Here is a 24,701-nt window from a genome sequence, read left to right as displayed (position 1 = left end):
CCCCTCCAGACCCCTCTGTCCCCTACTGACTTCTCTGACTCCTCCAGACCCCTCTGACCTTTCCAGACCCCTCTGTCTCCTCCAGACCCCTCTGTCCCCTACTGACTTCTCTGACTCCTCCAGACTCCTCTGTCCCCTCCAGACCCCTCTGTCCCCTACTGACTTCTCTGACTCCTCCAGACCCCTCTGACCTTTCCAGACCCCTCTGTCTCCTCCAGACCCCTCTGTCCCCTACTGACTTCTCTGACCTTTCCAGACCCCTCTGTCCCCTCCAGACCACTCTGTCCCCTCCAGACCCCTCTGTCCCCAATTGACTTCTCTGACTCCTCCAAACTCCTCTGTCCCCTCCAGACTCCTCTGTCCCTTCCAGACCCTTCTGTGCCCTTCAGACCCGTGTCCTCTACTGACTTCTCTGACCTTCAATACTCCTCTTTCCTTTCCAGAACCCTCTGTTCTCTGCATTCCCCTCTGTCCCATCCAGACTCCTCCTTCCCTTCTAGACCTTTCTGTCTGCTCCAGACCCCTATGTCCCCTCCTGACTTCTCTGACCTCTCCATACTCCTCCATACTTACCAGATCTCTCTGTTCCCTGCTTTCCCCTCTGTCTATCCCACACATCTAGGTCCTTTCCAGACCCCTCTGTCCCCTTCAGATCCCTCTGTCCCCTACTGACTTCTCTGACTCCTCCAGACTCCTCTGTCCCCTCCAGACCCCTCTGTCCCCTACTGACTTCTCTGACTCCTCCAGACCCCTCTGACCTTTCCAGACCCCTCTGTCTCCTCCAGACCCCTCTGTCCCCTCCAGACCCCTCTGTCCCCTACTGACTTCTCTGACCTTTCCAGACCCCTCTGTCCCCTCCAGACCCCTCTGTCCCCTACTGACTTCTCTGACTCCTCCAAACTCCTCTGTCCCCTCCAGACCCCTCTGTCCCCTACTGACTTCTCTGACTCCTCTGTTGTGAATTTGGTTTCTGGGCTCCCCCGGTGGTTTCTGGTGGTACTGCACTTATGTGCTTCATCTCCTCTGTTCACCTGTTTCCATCAGGATGTGGGAGTTGTCTATTTAGCCTTGCTCCTCAGTCATTTCTATGCCGGCCAACAATGTTACCAGAAGCCTTTCTGTTGCATGTTCCTGCTCCTAGACTACTATCAGCTAAGTTGGACTTGTAGTCCTAAGTTTGTTTTGCATTTTTGTTCCAGTTCTCTGTGTTTGAATATTTCTGAGGCTGGAAGCTCTTGTGAGCTGAAATTGCCACTCTGGTGTCATGAGTTGATATTAGAGTCTTAAAGTAATTTCAGGATGGTGTTTTGAAAGGGTTTTCAGCTGACTGTGTAGTTCCCTTTTCTGTCTTCCTACTATCTAGTAAGCGGACCTCAATTTGCTAAACCTATCTTCATACTTCGTATGTCAATTTCCTCTAAAATCACCGACATTATATGTGGGGGCTACTGTCTGCCTTTTGGGGAAAATTTCTCTAGAGGTAAGCCAGGTCTGTATTTTCCTCTGCTAGGGTCAGTCAGTTCTCCGGCTGGCGCTGGGCGTCTAGGGATAAAACGTAGGCACGCTACCCGGCCACTGTTAGTTGTGCGGTAGGTTTAGCTCACAGTCAGCTCGAGTTCCCATCTTCCATTGAGAACCATGACAGTTTGGCCGGCCAAGGGTTAAAATAATTGGCAGAAGAAAGGAGAGAAAAGAAGTCTGCAGAGAATTTTTTTTTTTTTTTTCCTGAGTTTGCTCATTAGTTGATTCACTAGCATCTCTGCTTACTGCAGCCTTCGTCTCTCTCTCCTTCTAATCCTTGAATGGTTCTGATTTCACCTGATTAATATGGATCCTCAGAGTTTAGCTACAGGTTTGGATAATCTCGCTGGGAAGGTTCAAAGTTTACAGGATTTTGTTATTCATGCTCCTATATCTGAACCTAGAATTCCTTTACCTGAATTTTTCTCCGGGGATAGATCTCGCTTCCAGAATTTCAAACATAATTGTAAATTATTTTTGTCTCTGAGATCTCGCTCCGCTGGAGATCCTGCACAGCAGGTCAGGATTGTAATTTCCTTGCTCCGGGGCGACCCTCAGGACTGGGCATTTGCTTTGACACCAGGGGATCCTGCGTTGCTCAATGTGGATGCGTTTTTCCTGGCTTTGGGGTTGCTTTATGAGGAACCTCATTTAGAGATTCAGGCTGAAAAAGCCTTAATGGCCCTGTCTCAAGGGCAAGATGAGGCTGAAATATACTGCCAAAAATTTCGTAAGTGGTCTGTGCTTACTCAGTGGAATGAGTGCGCCCTGGCGGCGAATTTCAGAGAGGGTCTCTCTGATGCCATTAAGGATGTTATGGTGGGGTTCCCTGTGCCTACAGGTCTGAATGAGTCCATGACAATGGCTATTCAGATTGATCGGCGTTTGCGGGAGCGCAAACCTGTGCACCATTTGGCGGTGTCTACTGAGAAGGCGCCAGAGATTATGCAATGTGATAGAATTCTGTCCAGAAGCGAACGACAGAATTTTAGGCGAAAAAATGGGTTATGCTTCTATTGTGGTGATTCAACTCATGTTATATCAGCATGCTCTAAACGTACTAAGAAGGTTGATAAGTCTGTTTCAATTGGCACTTTACAGTCTAAGTTTATTCTATCTGTGACCCTGATTTGCTCTTTATCGTCTATTACCGCGGACGCCTATGTCGACTCTGGCGCCGCTTTGAGTCTTATGGATTGGTCCTTTGCCAAACGCTGTGGGTTTGATTTAGAGCCTCTGGAAGTTTCTATACCTCTGAAGGGTATTGACTCCACGCCATTGGCTAGTAATAAACCACAATACTGGACACAAGTAACTATGCGTATTAATCCGGATCACCAGGAGATTATTCGCTTCCTTGTGTTGTATAATCTACATGATGTGTTGGTGCTTGGATTGCCATGGCTGCAATCTCATAACCCAGTCCTCGACTGGAAAGCAATGTCTGTGTTAAGCTGGGGATGTCAGGGGACTCATGGGGACGTACCTTTGGTTTCCATTTCGTCATCTATTCCCTCTGAGATTCCGGAATTTTTATCTGATTATCGTGACGTTTTTGAGGAGCCTAAAATTGGTTCACTACCTCCGCACAGAGAGTGCGATTGTACTATAGATCTGATTCCGGGCAGTAAGTTTCCAAAGGGTCGTTTATTTAATCTATCTGTGCCTGAACATGCTGCCATGCGGGAATATATTAAGGAGTCCTTGGAAAAGGGACATATTCGTCCTTCGTCATCTCCCTTAGGAGCCGGTTTTTTCTTTGTATCTAGAAAAGATGGCTCTTTGAGGCCGTGTATTGATTATCGGCTTTTGAATAAAATCACGGTTAAATATCAGTATCCTTTGCCACTGCTTACTGATTTGTTTGCTCGAATAAAGGGGGCCAAGTGGTTCTCTAAGATTGATCTTCGTGGGGCGTATAATTTAGTGCGAATTAAGCAGGGGGATGAGTGGAAAACCGCATTTAATACGCCTGAGGGCCATTTTGAGTATTTAGTAATGCCTTTTGGTCTTTCAAATGCCCCTTCAGTCTTTCAGTCCTTTATGCATGACATTTTCCGTGAATATTTGGATAAATTTTTGATTGTGTATCTGGATGATATTTTGATTTTTTCGGATGACTGGGACTCTCATGTCCAACAGGTCAGGAGGGTTTTTCAGGTTTTGCGCTCTAATTCCTTGTGTGTAAAGGGTTCTAAGTGCGTTTTTGGGGTTCAAAAGATTTCGTTTTTGGGGTACATTTTTTCCCCCTCTTCCATTGAGATGGACCCTGTCAAGGTTCAGGCTATTTGTGATTGGACGCAACCCTCTTCTCTTAAGAGCCTTCAGAAGTTTTTGGGCTTTGCTAATTTTTATCGTCGATTTATAACTGGTTTTTCTGATGTCGCTAAACCGTTGACTGATTTGACTAAGAAGGGTGCTGATGTTGCTGAATGGTCCCCTGCGGCTGTGGAGGCCTTTCGGGAGCTTAAGCGCCGCTTTTCTTCCGCCCCTGTATTGCGTCAGCCTGATGTTACTCTTCCTTTTCAGGTTGAGGTCGACGCTTCAGAAATCGGAGCTGGGGCGGTTTTGTTGCAGAAAAGTTCCGACTGCTCCGTGATGAGGCCTTGTGCGTTCTTTTCTCGTAAGTTTTCGCCCGCTGAGCGAAATTATGATATTGGTAATCGGGAGCTCTTGGCTATGAAGTGGGCTTTTGAGGAGTGGCGTCATTGGCTTGAGGGGGCTAGACATCAGGTGGTGGTATTGACCGACCACAAGAATTTGATTTATCTTGAGTCCGCCAGGCGCCTGAATCCTAGACAGGCGCGCTGGTCGTTATTTTTCTCTCGGTTTAATTTTGTGGTTTCTTACCTACCGGGTTCTAAAAATGTGAAGGCGGATGCCCTTTCTAGGAGTTTTGAGCCTGATTCCCCTGGTAATTCTGAACCTACAGGTATCCTTAAGGATGGAGTGATATTATCTGCTGTTTCCCCAGATTTGCGACGGGTCTTGCAGGAGTTTCAGGCGGATAGACGTGATCGTTGCCCGCCTGGTAGATTGTTTGTTCCTGATGATTGGACCAGTAGAGTCATCTCGGAGGTCCATTCTTCTGCGTTAGCAGGTCATCCTGGAATCTTTGGTACCAGGGATTTGGTGGCTAGGTCCTTCTGGTGGCCTTCCCTGTCGCGAGATGTGCGAGGTTTTGTGCAGTCTTGTGATGTTTGTGCTCGGGCCAAGCCTTGTTGTTCTCGGGCTAGTGGATTGTTGTTATCCTTGCCTATTCCGAAGAGGCCTTGGACTCACATCTCCATGGATTTTATTTCTGATCTCCCTGTTTCTCAGAAGATGTCTGTCATCTGGGTGGTGTGTGACCGTTTTTCTAAGATGGTCCATTTGGTTCCCTTGCCTAAATTGCCTTCCTCATCCGAGCTGGTTCCTCTGTTTTTTCAAAATGTGGTGCGCTTGCATGGTATTCCGGAGAATATCGTTTCTGACAGGGGAACCCAATTCGTGTCTAGATTTTGGCGAGCGTTCTGTGCTAGGATGGGCATTGATTTGTCTTTTTCGTCTGCTTTCCACCCTCAGACTAATGGCCAGACCGAGCGAACTAATCAGACCTTGGAGACTTATTTGAGGTGTTTTGTGTCTGCGGATCAGGATGATTGGGTTGCCTTTTTGCCCTTGGCGGAGTTTGCCCTCAATAATCGGGCTAGTTCTGCCACCTTGGTTTCTCCTTTCTTCTGTAATTCGGGGTTTCATCCTCGTTTCTCTTCCGGTCAGGTGGAGTCTTCGGATTGTCCTGGAGTGGATGCTGTGGTGGAGAGGTTGCATCAGATTTGGGGGCATGTGGTGGACAATTTGAAGTTGTCCCAGGAGAAGACTCAGCATTTTGCCAACCGCCGTCGTCGTGTTGGTCCTCGTCTTTGTGTTGGGGACTTGGTGTGGTTATCTTCTCGTTTTGTCCCTATGAAGGTTTCTTCTCCTAAGTTTAAGCCTCGGTTCATCGGCCCGTACAAGATATTGGAGATTCTTAACCCTGTGTCCTTTCGTTTGGACCTCCCTGCATCTTTTTCTATTCATAATGTCTTCCATCGGTCATTGTTGCGCAGGTATGAGGTACCGGTTGTGCCTTCCGTTGAGCCTCCTGCTCCGGTGTTGGTTGAGGGTGAGTTGGAGTACGTTGTCGAGAAGATCTTGGACTCCCGTGTTTCCAGACGGAGACTTCAGTATCTGGTCAAGTGGAAGGGCTACGGTCAGGAGGATAACTCTTGGGTGACAGCTTCTGATGTTCATGCCTCCGATTTGGTCCGTGCCTTTCATAGGGCTCATCCTGATCGCCCTGGTGGTTCTGGTGAGGGTTCGGTGCCCCCTCCTTGAGGGGGGGTACTGTTGTGAATTTGGTTTCTGGGCTCCCCCGGTGGTTTCTGGTGGTACTGCACTTATGTGCTTCATCTCCTCTGTTCACCTGTTTCCATCAGGATGTGGGAGTTGTCTATTTAGCCTTGCTCCTCAGTCATTTCTATGCCGGCCAACAATGTTACCAGAAGCCTTTCTGTTGCATGTTCCTGCTCCTAGACTACTATCAGCTAAGTTGGACTTGTAGTCCTAAGTTTGTTTTGCATTTTTGTTCCAGTTCTCTGTGTTTGAATATTTCTGAGGCTGGAAGCTCTTGTGAGCTGAAATTGCCACTCTGGTGTCATGAGTTGATATTAGAGTCTTAAAGTAATTTCAGGATGGTGTTTTGAAAGGGTTTTCAGCTGACTGTGTAGTTCCCTTTTCTGTCTTCCTACTATCTAGTAAGCGGACCTCAATTTGCTAAACCTATCTTCATACTTCGTATGTCAATTTCCTCTAAAATCACCGACATTATATGTGGGGGCTACTGTCTGCCTTTTGGGGAAAATTTCTCTAGAGGTAAGCCAGGTCTGTATTTTCCTCTGCTAGGGTCAGTCAGTTCTCCGGCTGGCGCTGGGCGTCTAGGGATAAAATGTAGGCACGCTACCCGGCCACTGTTAGTTGTGCGGTAGGTTTAGCTCACAGTCAGCTCGAGTTCCCATCTTCCAAGAGCTAGTCCTTTTGTATGCTTTACTACGGTCTCTTGCCATTGAGAACCATGACACTCCTCCAGACTCCTCTGTCCCCTCCAGACCCCTCTGTCCCCTACTGACTTCTCTGACTCCTCCAGACCCCTCTGACCTTTCCAGACCCCTCTGTCTCCTCCAGACCCCTCTGTCCCCTACTGACTTCTCTGACCTTTCCAGACCCCTCTGTCCCCTCCAGACCACTCTGTCCCCTCCAGACCCCTCTGTCCCCAATTGACTTCTCTGACTCCTCCAAACTCCTCTGTCCCCTCCAGACCCCTCTGTCCCCTACTGACTTCTCTGACTCCTCCAGACTCCTCTGTCCCCTCCAGACCCCTCTGACCTTTCCAGACCCCTCTGTCCCCTACTGACTTCTCTGACTCCTCCAGACTCCTCTGTCCCCTCTAGACCCCTCTGAGCTTTCCAGACCCCTCTGTCCCCTCCAGGCCCCTCTGTCCCCTACTGACTTCTCTGACTCCTCCAGACTCATCTGTCCCCTCCAGACCCCTCTGTCCCCTACTGACTTCTTTGACTCCTCCAGACTCCTGTCCCCTCCAGACCCCTCTGACCTTTCCAGACCCCTCTGTCCCCTCCAGACCCCTCTGTCCCCTACTGACTTCTCTGACTCTTCCAGACTCCCCTGTCCCCTCCAGACCCCTTTGTCCCCTACTAATTTTTCTCACCCTTCCAGACTCCTCAATCCTTTCCAGGTCCTTCTATTCATTCCATTGCCTGTGTCACTTATATCTGTGTGTGCTGTTTATGGGAGACATCTGTTATGATTCCAATGGCAGGGAATCTCAAAGATTATGGCAAAGTCTGCAAACATAAGTATCAGCTCAATAGGGAAGTGGTAACTAGGCTGACCATATACCTGATCCTAGCACAAACACTAACAATAGCCGGGGAACGTGCCTACGTTGGTCCTAGACGTCTCGCGCCAGCCGGAGAACTAACTAACCCCATTAGGGAAAATAAGACCTCTCTTGCCTCCAGAGAAAAGACCCCAAAGTAATACAAGCCCCCAACAAATAATAACGGTGAGGTAAGAAGAAAAGACAAACAAAAGAATGAACTAGATTTTAGCAAAGAGAGGCCCACTGACTAATAGCAGAATATAGTAAGATGACTTATATGGTCAGCAAAAAACCCTGCAAAATATCCACGCTGTCTATCCAAGAACCCCCAAACCGACTAACGGTGTGGGGGGAGAATATCAGCCCCCTAGAGCTTCCAGTGATATCAGGAATCACATTTTGTACAAGCTGGACAAAAAATATAAACAATGCAAATGATCAAAAGTAAGAAAGCAGGACTTAGCTTATCTTGCAAAGAACCAGGACCTGAAGACAGGAGCAAACAGAAAGGAACTGATTACAACGATGCCAGGCACTGGACTGAGAATCCAGGAAGTTTAAATAACAACACCCCAGACCTAACGAAGCAGGTGAGTACCAACCTGGGAAAGGACAATCCAAGTGCCAAACCACTAGTGACCACAAGAGGGAGCCAAGAAGTATAGTTCACAACAGTACCCCCCCTTTAAGGAGGGGTCACCGAACCCTCACCAAGACCACCAGGGCGATCAGGATGAGCAGCGTGAAAAGCACGAACCAAATCGGCCGCATGAACATCAGAGGCGACCACACAGGAATTATCCTCCTGACCATAGCCCTTCCATTTGACCAAATACTGAAACCTCCATCTAGAGAGACGAGAATCCAAGATCTTCTCCACCACGTACTCCAACTCGCCCTCAACCAACACTGGAGCAGGAGGCTCAACAGCAGGAACCACAGGCACAACGTACCGCCGCAACAAAGACCTATGGAACACGTTGTGAATGGCAAACGACACAGGAAGATCCAAACGAAAAGAAACCGGGTTAAGAATTTCCAAAATTTTATAAGGACCAATAAAGCGAGGCTTAAACTTAGGAGAGGAAACCTTCAGAGGGACATACCGAGAAGACAACCAAACCAATTCCCCAACACGAAGTCGGGGGCCCACACCGCGGCGGCGGTTGGCAAAATGCTGAGCCTTCTCCTGTGACAACTTCAAGTTGTCCACCACATGATTCCAAATCCGCTGCAACCTATCCACCACAGAATCCACCCCAGGACAGTCAGAAGACTCAACATGACCCGAGGAGAAACGAGGATGAAAACCAGAGTTGCAGAAGAATGGCGAAACCAAGGTAGCGGAACTAGCCCGATTATTAAGGGCAAACTCAGCCAATGGCAAGAAGGTCACCCAATCAGCCTGGTCCGCAGAAACAAAACATCTCAAATAAGCCTCCAGTGTCTGATTAGTTCGCTCCGTTTGACCGTTAGTCTGAGGATGGAAGGCAGATGAAAACGACAAATCAATGCCCATTTTAGCACAAAAAGATCGCCAGAATCTGGACACAAACTGGGATCCTCTGTCGGACACGATATTCTCCGGAATGACGTGTAAACGAACCACATTCTGAAAAAACAAAGGAACCAGATCGGAAGAGGAAGGCAACTTAGGCAAGGGTACCAAATGGACCATCTTGGAAAAACGGTCACACACCACCCAGATGACAGACATTCCTTGAGACACCGGAAGAACAGAAATGAAATCCATGGAAATGTGTGTCCAAGGCCTCTTCGGGACGGGCAAGGGCAAAAGCAACCCGCTAGCACGAGAACAACAAGGCTTAGCCCGAGCACAAGTCCCACAGGACTGCACAAATGACCGCACATCCCGTGACAAGAAAGGCCACCAAAAGGACCTAGCCACCAAATCTCGGGTACCAAAAATTCCCGGATGTCCTGCCAACACCGAGGAATGAACCTCGGAAATGACTCTGCTGGTCCATTTATCAGGAACAAACAGTCTGTCGGGTGGACACGAGTCAGGTCTACCAGCCTGAAATCTCTGCAACACACGCCGCAAATCAGGAGATATGGCCGACACGATTACTCCCTCTTTAAGAATACCAGCTGGCTCCGAGACTCCAGGAGAGTCAGGCACAAAGCTCCTAGAGAGAGCATCAGCCTTAACATTCTTTGAACCAGGCAGGTACGAGACCACAAAGTCAAAACGAGAGAAAAACAATGACCAACGAGCCTGTCTAGGATTCAGGCGCTTAGCAGACTCGAGATACATCAGATTTTTGTGATCAGTCAAGACCACCACACGATGCTTAGCACCCTCGAGCCAATGACGCCACTCCTCAAATGCCCACTTCATGGCCAACAACTCCCGATTACCAACCATCATAGTTCCGCTCAGCAGGCGAAAATGTCCTAGAGAAAAAGGCACATGGTCTCATCACAGAACAACCAGAGCCTCTCTGCGACAAAACAGCCCCAGCACCGATCTCAGAAGCATCCACTTCAACCTGAAAGGGAAGTGAGACATCAGGCTGGCACAAAACAGGCGCCGAAGTAAACCGGCGCTTCAGCTCCTGGAAGGCCTCCACGGCCGCAGGAGCCCAATTAGCCACATCAGAACCTTTCTTGGTCATATCCGTCAAAGGTTTAACAACGCTAGAAAAATTAGCGATAAAGCGACGGTAGAAATTAGCAAACCCCAAGAACTTCTGAAGACTCTTAATAGACGTGGGCTGAGTCCAATCATGAATAGCTCGGACCTTGACTGGGTCCATCTCCACAGCAGAAGGGGAGAAAATAAACCCCAAAAAGGAAACCTTCTGCACTCCAAAGAAACACTTTGAGCCCTTCGCAAACAAAGCATTATCACGCAAAACCTGAAACACCATCCTGACCTGCTTTACATGAGAATCCCAATCATCCGAGAAAACTAGAATATCATCCAGATACACAATCAAAAATTTATCCAGATACTTCCGGAAGATATCATGCATAAAGGACTGAAACACTGAAGGGGCATTAGAGAGCCCAAAGGGCATCACCAAGTATTCAAAATGACCTTCGGGCGTATTGAATGCAGTTTTCCATTCATCTCCCTGCCTAATGCGCACAAGGTTGTACGCACCCCGAAGATCTATCTTGGTGAACCACTTGGCACCCTTAATCCGAGCAAACAAGTCTGACAATAGTGGCAAAGGATACTGAAACTTAACAGTGATTTTATTCAGAAGCCGATAGTCTATACAAGGTCTCAAAGACCCGTCTTTCTTGGCCACAAAAAAGAATCCCGCACCAAGAAGGGAAGAGGATGGACGAATATGCCCCTTCTCCAAAGACTCCTTGACATAAGAACGCATCGCGGCATGCTCGGGTACAGACAAATTAAATAATCGTCCCTTAGGAAATTTACTGCCAGGAATCAAATCTATAGCGCAGTCACAGTCCCTATGAGGAGGAAGAGCACTGGACCTGGACTCACTGAATACATCCTGATAGTCACACAAATACTCAGGAACTTCTGAAGGAGTAGAAGTAGCAATAGACACCGGCGGAGAATCGCAATGAATTCCCTGACAACCCCAACTTGACACAGACATAGCTTTCCAATCCAAAACAGGATTATGGGTCTGTAACCATGGCAGACCCAAAACGACCAAATCATTCATTTTATGCAGAACAAGAAAACGAATTACCTCCCGATGTTCAGGAGTCATGCACATGGTCACTTGTGTCCATTACTGCGGTTTATTTTCCGCCAGTGGCGTAGCATCAATTCCTCTGAGAGGAATCGGAACTTTTAAAGGCTCCAGGACAAAACCGCAGCGCTTGGCAAAGGACAAGTCCATAAGACTCAGGGCAGCACCTGAATCCACAAACGCCATAACAGGGTAGGAAGACAATGAACAAATTAAAGTCACAGACAAAATAAATTTAGGCTGCAAATTACCAATGGTGACAGGACTGACAACCTTGGTTAGGTGTTTAGAGCATGCTGATATAACATGTGTAGAATCACCACAGTAAAAACACAGCCCATTCTGACGTCTATGATTTTGTCGTTCGGTTCTAGTCAGGATTCTATCACATTGCATTGAGACAGGTGTCTGTTCAGACAACACCGCCAGAGGTTTAGCGGATTTGCGCTCCCGCAAACGCCGATCAATCTGAATAGCCAGCGCCATAGAATCATTCAGACTTGTAGGAATTGTAAAACCCACCATCACATTCTTAATGGCTTCAGAAAGGGCATTTCTGAAATTTGCGGCCAGAGCACATTCATTCCATCGAGTAAGCACGGACCATTTCCGAAATTTTTGGCAGTACACCTCAGCTTCATCCTGGCCCTGAGAGATGGCCAGTAGAGCTTTTTCTGCCTGAATTTCAAGATTAGGCTCCTCATAAAGCAATCCGAGCGCCAGAAAAAACGCATCAACATCCGCCAATGCCGGATCTCCTGGCGCTAACGAGAAAGCCCAATCCTGAGGGTCGCCACGCAAGAAGGAGATAACAATTTTAACTTGCTGAGCTGAATCTCCAGACGAACGAGGTTTCAAAGATAGAAACAATTTACAATTATTCCTAAAATTCCTAAATTTAAATCGATCTCCAGAGAACAGCTCAGGAATGGGTATCTTAGGCTCTGACATAGGACTGCTAACAACAAAATCCTGAATGCTCTGCACATGTGCAGCAAGCTGATCCACACTAGTAATCAAGGTCTGAACATTCATGTCTGCAGCAAGGCTTCAAGCCACTCAGAGATAAAGGGGAAGAAAAAAAAAAAAAACTCAGAACTTCTTTTCTTTTAATCCCACTTCAGCAATGCATTAACTATTTACGGGCCTGGCATACTGTTATGATTCCAATGGCAGGGAATCTCAAAGATTACGGCAAAGTCTGCAAACATAAGTATCAGCTCAATAGGGAAGTGGTAACTAGGCTGACCATATACCTGATCCTAGCACAAACACTAACAATAGCCGGGGAACGTGCCTACATTGGTCCTAGACGTCTCGCGCCAGCCGGAGAACTAACTAACCCTATTAGGGAAAATAAGACCTCTCTTGCCTCCAGAGAAAAGACCCCAAAGTAATACAAGCCCCCAACAAATAATAACGGTGAGGTAAGAAGAAAAGACAAACGAAAGAATGAACTAGATTTTAGCAAAGAGAGGCCCACTGACTAATAGCAGAATATAGTAAGATGACTTATATGGTCAGCAAAAAACCCTGCAAAATATCCACGCTGTCTATCCAAGAACCCCCAAACCGACTAACGGTGTGGGGGGAGAATATCAGCCCCCTAGAGCTTCCAGCGATATCAGGAATCACATTTTGTACAAGCTGGACAAAAAATATAAACAATGCAAATGATCAAAAGTAAGAAAGCAGGACTTAGCTTATCTTGCAAAGAACCAGGACCTGAAGACAGGAGCAAACAGAAAGGAACTGATTACAACGATGCCAGGCACTGGACTGAGAATCCAGGAAGTTTAAATAACAACACCCCAGACCTAACGAAGCAGGTGAGTACCAACCTGGGAAAGGACAATCCAAGTGCCAAACCACTAGTGACCACAAGAGGGAGCCAAGAAGTATAGTTCACAACAGACATCATAGCAGTCAGTGTCCACCCACCAGCTCAGAGACAATTGACATTTAAGGGCTATTTTTTTACTTTTGCTTTATAAACTTTGTTTTATAGAATATGAATTATTTCCTTTATTAATTTGTCACCTTTTCCTATTTTCTTCCATACAGTCCTGACTATTTTGTGTTTCCAGGTGTTTGATGTCACCACAGGTACATTCTGCTTTATGATTAAACCTACAGATACAGTTAGATTTATTCATTGTGTTTTAGCCATTTATTGCATCCACATACCTTCAATGTCTTTGATGGAAATCGCTTTTTACTAATCTACACAACCAATAACTACAACTCCTAATCTTAATGTTCTTGAGAATTTGCAGTCACTAATGCATCTATATGATATGACTAAGCTCTAAGGATTTTTAAGAAACCAAGTAATTCTGAAGTCCTGAAAGCAAAGATGAAGTATCTGTGTGAGACCTAAACCCTGTAGATAAGTGGGGGCAAGTGCAAAAGTCACAGGGAAAGATGCACAATTGCTTTGAATCTCATGTTTGTAGGGGGCACATCATTAGGAAATACAAGACGGTGTCAGAGCAAAAATCTACAGTCACCACTAGGGGGAGCTCACTGCTTTGAAATATCTAGCATGTATTAGCTGTACACATCTGTATGCAGTTAGCGCCACCTAGTGGTGACTGAGATCATTTATAACCACTAGGGGGAGCTCACTGCTTTGAGATATCCAGCTTGCATCAATTGTACATAACTATATGCATTAACCCCTTAACGACCGCCGATACGCCTTTTAACGGCGGCCGCTAAGGGTACTTAATCCACAGCGCCGTTAATTAACGGCGCTGTGGAAAAAGTGAATAGCGCCCCCCAGAGTCGGATTTTCTCTGGGGTCTCGGTTGCCGAGGGTAGCCGAGACCCCAGAGAACATGATTCGGGGGGTTTTTACCGACCCCCGAGTTGCGATCGCCGGTAATTAACCGTTTACCGGCGGTCGCAACAAAAAAAAAAAACGCGATTTGCCGTTTAATTTCTCTGTCCTCCGATGTGATCGCACATCGGAGGACAGAGAAATGTGGTCCCCGATGGCCCCCAATAGCCCCCCAATACTTACCTACCTCCCCCGGTGCTCCTCGTGTCTCCCCATGGGCGCCGCCATCTTTTTTCCGGGAAAAAATGGCGGGCGCACGCGCAGTGCGCCCGCCGCCCGGCACCCGGATGTTCTTTGGGGTCTCGGCTGCCGGGGGTAGCCGAGACCCCAAAGAACATGATCGGGGTCGGTGCACCGACCCCTGCTTTGCGATCGCCGGTAATTAACAGTTTACCGTCTGCCGGCCGGCAGGAGAAGACAAGTTGGGGCTAAAATTAGGGTTAGGGTTAGGGTTAGAGTTAGGGTTAGAGTTAGGGTTAGGGTTGGGGCTAAATTTAGGGTTAGGGTTAGGGCTAGGGTTAGGGTTAGGCTACTTTCACACTAGCGTTTTTTGGCTTCCGTCGCAATGCGTCGTTGGAGAAAAAACGCATCCTGCAAAAGTGCTTGCAGGATGCGTTTTTTCTCCATTGGCTTGCATTAGCGACGCATTGCGACGGATTGCCACATGTCGCATCCGTCGTGCGACGGATGCGTCGTGCTTCGGCGGACCGTCGACACAAAAAAAACTACATGTAACTTTTTTGTGCGACGTGTCCCACATATTTCAGTGCCACGTGCCACGTATTTAAGTGACACGTGCCACGTATCAAAGTGCCACGTGCCACATATTTCAGTGCCACGTATCAAAGTGCCACGTGCCACGTATCAAAGTGCCACGTATCAAAGTGCCACGTGCCACGTATCAAAGTGCCACGTGCCACATATTTCAGTGCCACGTATCAAAGTGCCACGTGCCACGTATCAAAGTGCCACGTGCCACATCTTTCAGTGCCACGTGCCACGTATTTAAGAGACACGTGCCACGTATCAAAGTGCCACGTGCCACATATTTCAGTGCCACGTGCCACGTATTTAAGTGACACGTGCCACGTATCAAAGTGCCACGTGCCACATATTTCAGTGCCACGTATCAAAGTGCCACGTGCCACGTATCAAAGTGCCACGTGCCACGTATCAAAGTGCCACGTGCCACGTATCAAAGTGCCACATATTTCAGTGCCACGTGCCACGTATCAAAGTGCCACGTGCCACGTATCAAAGTGCCACGTGCCACATCTTTCAGTGCCACGTGCCACGTATTTAAGAGACACGTGCCACGTATCAAAGTGCCACGTGCCACATATTTCAGTGCCACGTGCCACCTATTTAAGTGACACGTGCCACGTATCAAAGTGCCACGTATCACGTATTTCAGTGCCACGTATTTAAGTGACACGTATCACGTATAAGTGCCACGTGTCACGTATTTAATTGCCACATATTTAAGTGCCACGTATCAAGATTTTCCATGGAGAACAGACACATCCAGAGATATGTCTGCTCTCCACGGCTGCAGCAACACACTGACAGGAGCCATAGTTCCTGTCGGTGTGTCACTGCGCATGCGCGAGCGAGTTTACCGGCGGTCATTGACCCCGGCACTCTCGCTTAACGGCAGTGCTGCGTGGGAAAGTTCAACGCAACTGTACTGCTGTTAACCGAGACGCCGGAGTCATTGAACTCCGGAACAGTACGCGATACACTGCTAGGAGCTTCGCTCCTGGCAGTGTATCGCCGGAGAGCAGCCGATCGGCGTGGGACACTCGTTTTATGGATTCTGCGGACAGGGAGTATGAATTTGGTTTATTATTTTTGGATTTTTTCCTGGAGGATCGAGGGCTTCGCCTACAAGTGTGCTGTTGGTGAGTATATACTCTGTGTTATATGTTGTATGTACTGTGTGTCATGTATGTGTATTGTGTGTAGGTGTTTTGTGTAACTTTACAATTGTGCTAAGTCGCCGGACACAGGGACAACTCTCCCATCCTAATACCAGATGGGAGTAGTAGTCCCATACGGCGACTTAGCACAATGGTGGCACTAGCGTCGCATGGGGACACACATGCACACACACGCACACACACACACAGAAGGACTCCATGCTGCTTCACTGGGGGGCGGGGGCTTCCCTCTTCCTGTCCGACGTCACGTCCGGTCCTGGGTGTCAACCCCTCCGTACAAAGACGCCGACACCCAGGACAAAGGCGCTGTGTGTGGAAGGTAATATGGGGCCCTAGGGGGATACGCAGACACGCCGCTGCGTAAAGAATTGACATGTCAATTCTTTTTACGCCGGCGTGTTTGCAGACAAAAGCGCCGCGTTTTTTTGCGGTGTGTCTGAACGGCAAAGTGAATTTCTCATTCACTTTGCCGGCAGACGAAAATGACATTGCGCATTTTTGAAAAGCGCCCGCAAAATAGCGCTCAAAAATGCGCTATGTCTGAAAGTAGCCTAAGGCTTCTTTCACACTTGCGTCGGTACGGGGCGGTCGCAATGCGTCGGCCCGATGTACCGACGCACGTTGTGAAAATTGTGCACAACGTGGGCAGCGGATGCAGTTTTTCAACGCATCCGCTGCCCAGTCTATGTCCTGGGGAGGAGGGGGCAGAGTTACGGCCACGCATCCGCGGAAGTGGCGGACGCGACGTACAAAAAAAAGGTTACATTGAACTTTTTTTGTGACGACGGGGGCTAAAGTTATGGTTAGGGTTGGGGCTAAAGTTAGGGTTGGGGCTAAAGTTAGGGTTAGAGTTGGGATTAGGGTTAGGGTTTGGATTAGGGTTGGGATTAGTGTTACGTTTGGGATTAGGGTTGGGATTAGGGTTAGGGTTGGGATTAGGGTTAGGGGTGTGTTGGATTTAGGGTTTTGATTAGGGTTATGGTTAGGGTTGAGATTAGGGCTGTTTTGGGGTTAGGGTTGTGATTATCGTTAGGGTTGTGATTAGGATTATGGATCGGGTTGAGATTAGGGTTAGGGCTGTGTTGGGGTTAGGGTTGGAGTTAGAATTGGGGGGTTTCCACTGTTTAGGTACATCAGGGGGTCTCCAAACACGACAGCCAATTTTGCGCTAAAAAAGTCAAATGGTACTCCCTCCCTTCTGAGCTCTGCCGTGCGCCCAAACAGTGGTTTACCCCCACATATGGGGCATCAGCGTACTCGGGATAAATTGGACAACAACTTTTGGGGTCCAATTTCTCCTGTTACCCTTGTGAAAATAAAAACTTGGGGGCTAAAAATCTTTTTTGTTGGAAAAAAATATTTTTTTTTATTTTCACTACTCTGCATTATAAATTTCTGTGAAGCACTTGAGCTTTCAAAGTTCTCACCACATATCTAGATAAGTTCCTTAGGGGGTCTAGTTTCCAAAATTTGGTCACTTGTGGGGGTTTCTACTGTTTAGGTACATTAGGGGTCTGCAAACGCAACATAACGCCCGCAGACAATTCTATCAAAGTCTGCATTGCAAAATGGCGCTCCTTCCCTTCCGAGCTCTGCCGTGCGCCCAAACAGTGGTTTACCCCCACATATGGGGTACCAGCATACTCAGGACAAATTGGACAACAACTTTTGGGGTCCAATTTCTTTTGTCACCCTTGTGAAAATAAAAATTTGGGGGCTAAAAAAATCTTTTTTGTGGGAAAAAAAATATTTTTTATTTTCACTACTCTGCATTATAAACTTCTGTGAAGCACTTGGGCATTCAAAGTTCTCACCACATATCTAGATAAGTTCCTTGGGGGGTCTATTTTCCAAAATGGGGTCACTTGTTGGGGGTTTCTACTGTTTAGGTACATTAGGGGTCTGCAAAGGCAACATAACGCCCGCAGACAATTCTATCAAAGTCTGCATTCCAAAATGGCACTCCTTCCCTTCCGAGCTCTGCCATGCGCCCAAACAGTGGTTTACCCCCACATATGGGGTACCAGCATACTCAGGACAAATTGGACAACAACTTTTGGGGTCCAATTTCTCTTGTTACCCTTGTGAAAATAAAAACTTGGGGGCTAAAAAATCTTTATTGTTAAAAAATATATATTTTTTATTTTCACGACTCTGCATTATAAACTTCTGTGATGCACTTGGGCATTCAAAGTTCTCACTACACATCTAGATAAGTTCCATGGGGGGTCTAGTTTCCAAAATGGGGTCACTTTTGGGGGGTTTCTGCTGTTTAGGCACATCAGGGGCTCTCCAAACGCGACATGGCGTCCGATCTCAATTCCAGTCAATTTTGCATTGAAAAGTCAAATGGCGCTCCTTTGCTTCCGAGCTCAGCCATGCGCCCAAACAGTGGTTTACCCCCACATATGGGGTGTCGGCGTACTCAAGACAAATTGTACAACAGCTTCTGGGGTCCATTTTCTCCTGTTACCCTTGGTAAAATAAAAATTTGGAGGTAAAAAGATCATTTTTGTAGAAAAAATGCGATTTTTATTTTCACGGCTCTACGTTATAAACTTCTGTGAAGCACCTGGGGGTTTAAAGTGCTCACCACACATCTAGATAAGTTCCTTAAGGGGTCTAGTTTCCAAAATGGTGTCATATGTGGGGGGTCTCTACTGTTTAGGCACATCAGCGGCTCTCCAAACGTGACATGGCGTCCGATCTCAATTCCAGCCAATTCTACATTGAAAAAGTAAAACGACACTCCATCTCTTCCAAGCTCTGCGGTGCGCCCAAACAGTGGTTTACCCCCATATATGGGGTATCGACGTACTCAGGAGAAATTGCACAACAACTTTTGTGGTCTAATTTCTCCTGTTACCCTTGTGAAAATAAAAATTTGGGGGCAAAAAGATCATTTTTGTAGAAAAAATGAGATTTTTTATTTTCACGGCTCTACGTTATAAACTTCTGTGAAGCACTTGGGGGTTCAAAGTGCTCACCACACATCTAGATAAGTTCCTTGGGGGGTCTAGTTTCCAAAATGGTATCACTTGTGGGGGGTTTCCACTGTTTAGGCACATCAGGGACTCTCCAAACGCGACATGGCATCCGATCTCAATTCCAGCCAATTCTGCATTGAAAAAGTCAAACGGTGCTCCTTCACTTCCAAGCTCTGCGGTGCGCCCAAACAGTGGTTTACCTCCACATATGGGGTATCGACGTACTCAGGAGAAATTGCTCAACAACTTTTGTGGTCTAATTTCTCCTGTTACCCTTGTGAAAATAAAAATTTGGGGGCAAAAAGATCATTTTTGTAGAAAAAATTAGATTTTTTATTTTCACGGCTCTACGTTATAAACTTCTGTGAAGCACTTGGGGGTTCAAAGTGCTCACCACACATCTAGATAAGTTCCTTGGGGGGTCTAGTTTCCAAAATGGTATCACTTGTGGGGGGTTTCCACTGTTTAGGCACATCAGGGACTCTCCAAACGCGACATGGCATCCGATCTCAATTCCAGCCAATTCTGCATTGAAAAAGTCAAACGGTGCTCCTTCACTTCCAAGCTCTGCGGTGCGCCCAAACAGTGGTTTACCTCCACATATGGGGTATCGACGTACTCAGGAGAAATTGCACAACAACTTTTGTGGTCTAATTTCTCCTGTTACCCTTGTGAAAATAAGAATTTGTGGGCGAAAAAATCATTTTTGTGAAAACAAATGCGATTTTTTATTTTCACGGCTCTACGTTATAAACTTCTGTGAAGCACTTGGGGGTTCAAAGTGCTCACCACACATCTAGATAAGTTCCTTGGGGGGTCTAGTTTCCAAAATGGTGTCACTTGTGGGGGGTTTCCACTGTTTAGGCACATTAGGGGCTCTCCAAACGCGACATGGCGTCCGATCTCAATTCCAGCCAATTCTGCATTGAAACAGTCAAACGGCACTCCTTCACTTCCAAGCTCTGCGGTGCGCCCAAACAGTGGTTTACCTCCACATATGGGGTATCGGCGTACTCAGGAAAAATTGCACAACAAAATTTGTGGTTAAATTTCTGTTTTTACACTTGTGAAAATTAAAAAAAATGGTTCTGAAGTAAAATGTTTGCAAAAAAAAGTAAAATGTTAATTTTTTTCTTCCACATTGTTTTAGTTCCTGTGAAGTACGTAAAGGGTAAATAAACTTCTTGAATGTGGTTTTGAGCAGCTTGAGGGGTGCAGTTTTTAGAATGGTGTCACACTTGGTTATTTTCTATCATATAGACCCCTCAAAATCACTTCAAAGGTGATGTGGTCCCTAAAAAAAAACATGGTGTTGTAAAAATGAGAAATTGCTGGTCAACTTTTAACCCTTATAACTCCCTAACAAAAAAAAAAATTGTTTCCAAAATTGTGCTGATGTAAAGTAGACATGTGAGAAATGTTATTTATTAACTATTTTTTGTGACATATCTCTCTGATTTAAGGGCATAAAAATACAAAGTTTGAAAATTGCAAAATTTTAAAATTTTTTGCCATATTTCCATTTTTTTCATAAATAATCGCAAGTAATATCGAAGAAATGTTACCACTAACTTGAAGTACAACATGTCACGAAAAAACAATCTCAGAATCAGCGGGATCCGATAAAGCGTTCCAGAGTTATAACCTCATAAAGTGACACTGGTCAGAATTGTAAAAATTGGCTCGGTCATTAAGTACCAAATTGGCTCTGTCACTATGCAGTTAGCTCCACCTAGTGGTGACTCTAGTAACAAGAATTAGATAATTTGCACTTTAGGGCTGTTGTAACTGTTAAAACCCAATTTACTGTTCAACCTGGCAATCATGAAGGTTTTATTCTCTGATGGACACTATAATCTATGTCCATTATAAAGAGCACGTCCAAATCACAGTCCCCAGGGTATCATATAGATCATATTATATCTCAGAACACAAGAGTTGCATTCCGCCGCCCCTTGTTCTATCACATGTCTCCTTTGTCTCTAGCAAATCCCATAGTGGAAGACACTTGCAACGGAACATCCTGCAGACCTCTCTGTCGCCCCTGCAATCCTACCAATGAAACCCAGTGTCTTGATGTCTGTATACCCTTCGAGGCTGAAGTGTAATTCTGGGCAATCTGTGCTATTACTGAGCCAACGGCAAAACAGGATATTCTGGTATTTAAAGAGATGCTGCACAGCCTGTTTCTCTAGATATAGAGGAGCTGATGATCGCTCATGGCTTTATAGCACCCGTGTCTTCTGTAGTCTTAAAATGTTGTCTTATGGTGTAACCTGCATCTAAAATAATAAAATCATCAGTGTCCGTCTGATAGTGAATGACAGATGCCACTGATCCTGAATTCTTCCTGCCACTCCTCATGGTGCTGAATTACTTCTCTATGGGAAAAAGAGAATTAAAAAAAGGAGCCAAATGGAAACAAAGTTTCTATACTACTTTTCTAAACAGTTTCATAAACAAACCCCTTTATAGCAATGCAGAACATTCCTTCCTTTTTGGAAGTGCATCTGAACAGCAAGGTGGATTGCTGTTGAGGGGAGATAGAGAGAAAAAAAAAAAATCTATAAATCTTCAGCACAGCGAGTGTGAGCGAGCTGAGTGTGACCTGAGCGTAAGTGTGAACGGCGGTAAGTGTGTGACTTGTGATTCAGTGACTTTGGAATCAGGGAGTTTCCAAGGGAGGAATTGCTTCTGTTTTTTTTTTTTTTTTAATTAATACTTTGTATTTATTTTTAATTAACGTTTCTGTGTGGTGCAATCCCCATTAGGAAATGTGCTCCACAATTGTTAATGCCATCCAGTGCACATCTTGCCACATGTATGCAGTCCTTGACCAGCCGGTCGAGGGTGCATACTGCTGTGCGAGATGTGAGCACATTGTGCATTTGGAAACCCAGATACTGGATCTAAATGTGCAGCTGGCAACACTGAGATCCATAGACAATATGGAGAGGAGTCTTCTGCTCACAGAGCAGACGCTCAATGGGATAGATGAGGAGGGGGATGGTAGGATGGAGCTGCAGGACAGTGTGGCAGTTAGCTGGGTGACAGAAGGCGGGGTAGAGGGAAGAGTGCCAGGGAGGCTAGTCCTGATCTGGCACACCCCAATAAGTTTGCTAAGTTGGCAGATGAAGGGGGTGCCAGTACAGGGGTAGCACTGCTGCAGCCAGGCATGTCCTCTGAAAGCCAGAGGAGTGACTGCTCCAGTAAGGAGGGAAATAGGAGAGCAGGGCAGGCCAGACAGGTGCTGGTAGTGGGGGACTCAATTATTAGGGGAACAGATAGGGCAATCTGTCACAAAGACAGGGATCGTCGGACGGTGTGCTGCCTACCTGGCGCTCGAGTCCGACACATCGCTGATCGGGTGGACAGATTACTGGGAGGGGCTGGTGAGGACCCAGCGGTCATGGTGCACATTGGCACAAATGACAAAGTTAGAGGTAGGTGGAAGGTCCTTAAAGATGATTTCAGGGAATTAGGCTGCAAGCTGAAAGCAAGGACCTCCAACGTGGAATTTTCCGAAATACTGCCTGTACCACGTGCCACGCCAGAGAGGCAACGGGAGATTAGGGAGGTTAATAAGTGGCTCAAGAATTGGTGTAGGAAGGAGGGGTTTGGGTTCCTGCAGAACTGGGCCGACTTCTCAGTTGGCTACAGGCTCTACGCTAGGGACGGGCTGCACCTCAATGGGGAAGGTGCAGCTGTGCTGGGGGAGAAAATGGTTAGAAGGTTGGAGGAGTGTTTAAACTAGGGATTGGGGGGAGGGTATTCATTTTATAGGAGGAGAAGATAGTGCAGATAGAGACCTGGGCACAAATAAGGAAGTTGGGGGTGGCGGTGGCATGGGGGGTGGGGTTAGAACAGTTAGTAATTTAAGAAAGAATAGAGGTACAGAGAGTAACATCAAGTGCATGTATACTAATGCCAGAAGCCTCGCCAACAAAATGGATGAATTAGAACTAATGTTGTTGGAGCATAATTATGACATGGTGGGGATGATATCTGAAACATGGCTGGATGAGAGCCATGACTGGGCTGTTAACTTGCAGGGCTATAGCCTGTTCAGAAATGACCGTACAGATAAGCGAGGGGGAGGGGTGTGTCTATATGTAAAATCATCCTTAAAACCCATCCTGCGTGATAATATAGGTGAATCTAATGAAAATGTAGAATCCCTGTGGGTGGAGATAAGGGGAGGGGGAAAAAATAATAAATTACTGATAGGGATTTGTTATAAATCTCCAAAAATAATGGAAGCAATGGAGAATATCCTCGTAAAGCAAATAGATGAAGCTGCGACTCAAGGAGAAGTCATTATTATGGGGGACTTCAACTACCCTGAAATAGATTGGGGAACAGAAACCTGCAGTTCCAGCAAAGGTAATAAGTTTTTGACAACTATGAGAGACAATTACCTTTCACAACTGGTTCAGGACCCAACAAGACGGGGGGCACTGCTAGACCTAATATTAACCAACAGGCCAGACCGCATATCAAATATAAGGGTTGGGGGTCACTTGGGGAATAGTGATCACAAAATAATAAGTTTTCATGTAACCTTTAATAAGATGGGTAGTAGGGGGGTGACAAGGACACTAAACTTCAGGAGGGCAAATTTCCAACGGATGAGAGAGGATCTTGGTGCAATAAACTGGGACGATATCCTGAGACACAAAAATACACAAAGAAAATGGGAGACATTTATTAGCATCCTGGATAGGACCTGTGCACAGTATATACCGTATGGGAATAAACATACTAGAAATAGGAGGAAACCAATATGGCTAAATAGAGCTGTAAGGGGCGCAATAAGGGACAAAAAGAAAGCATTTAGAGAATTAAAGGAAGTAGGTAGTGAGGAGGCATTAAATAAATACAGAAAATTAAATAAATTCTGTAAAAAGCAAATCAAGGCAGCAAAGATTGAGACAGAGAGACTCATTGCTAGAGAGAGCAAAAATAACCCCAAAATATTCTTTAACTATATAAATAGTAAGAAACTAAAAAATGACAGTGTTGGCCCCCTTAAAAATAGTCTGGGTGATGAGGAAAAAGCCAATATGCTAAATGACTTTTTTTCATCAGTATTTACAAAAGAAAATCCCATGGCAGACAAAATGACTAGTGATAAAAATTACCCATTAAATGTCACCTGCTTAACCCAGCAGGAAGTACAGCGGCGTCTAAAAGTAACTAAAATTGACAAATCTCCGGGCCCGGATGGGATACACCCCCGAGTACTGCAGGAACTAAGTACAGTCATTGATAGACCATTATTTTTAATCTTTAAAGAGTCCATAATAACAGGGTCTGTACCACAGGACTGGCGTATAGCAAATGTGGTGCCAATATTCAAAAAAGGGGCAAAAACTGAACTCGGTAATCATAGGCCAGTAAGCTTAGCCTCTACTGTGGGTAAAATCTTGGAGGGCATTCTAAGGGATGCTATGCTGGAGTATCTGAAGAGGAATAACCTCATGACTCAGTATCAGCACGGGTTTACTAGGGACCGTTCATGTCAGACTAATTTGATCAGCTTCTATGAAGAGGTAAGTTCCGAACTGGACCAAGGGAACCCAGTGGACGTAGTATATATGGACTTTTCCAAAGCTTTTGATACGGTGCCACACAAAAGGTTGTTACATAAAATGAGAGTAATGGGGATAGGGGAAAATATGTGTAAGTGGGTTGAGAGCTGGCTCAGGGATAGGAAACAAAGGGTGGTTATTAATGGAGCACACTCGGACTGGGTCGCGGTTAGCAGTGGGGTACCACAGGGGTCAGTATTGG

General features: G+C 46.2%; 1 long non-coding RNA gene across 1 annotated transcript in view; it reads left to right on the top strand.

The window, feature by feature from the left end:
* Positions 1-21,192, top strand: part of LOC143768739 (uncharacterized) — a 58,086-nt gene extending 36,894 nt beyond the window's left edge. Inside the window, exons 4-5 of the long non-coding RNA XR_013214003.1 lie at positions 13,204-13,245; positions 20,895-21,192. This is a non-coding gene — a long non-coding RNA (uncharacterized LOC143768739). The remainder of the gene's footprint in view (positions 1-13,203; positions 13,246-20,894) is intronic.
* Positions 21,193-24,701: the final 3,509 nt, after the last annotated feature.

Source organism: Ranitomeya variabilis, chromosome 4 (genome assembly GCF_051348905.1).
Source record: "Ranitomeya variabilis isolate aRanVar5 chromosome 4, aRanVar5.hap1, whole genome shotgun sequence".
In the NCBI taxonomy this organism is placed as follows: domain Eukaryota; kingdom Metazoa; phylum Chordata; class Amphibia; order Anura; family Dendrobatidae; genus Ranitomeya; species Ranitomeya variabilis.
Note: the sequence above shows the minus strand (reverse complement) of the source record. Positions and strands in the feature narration are given on the sequence as shown.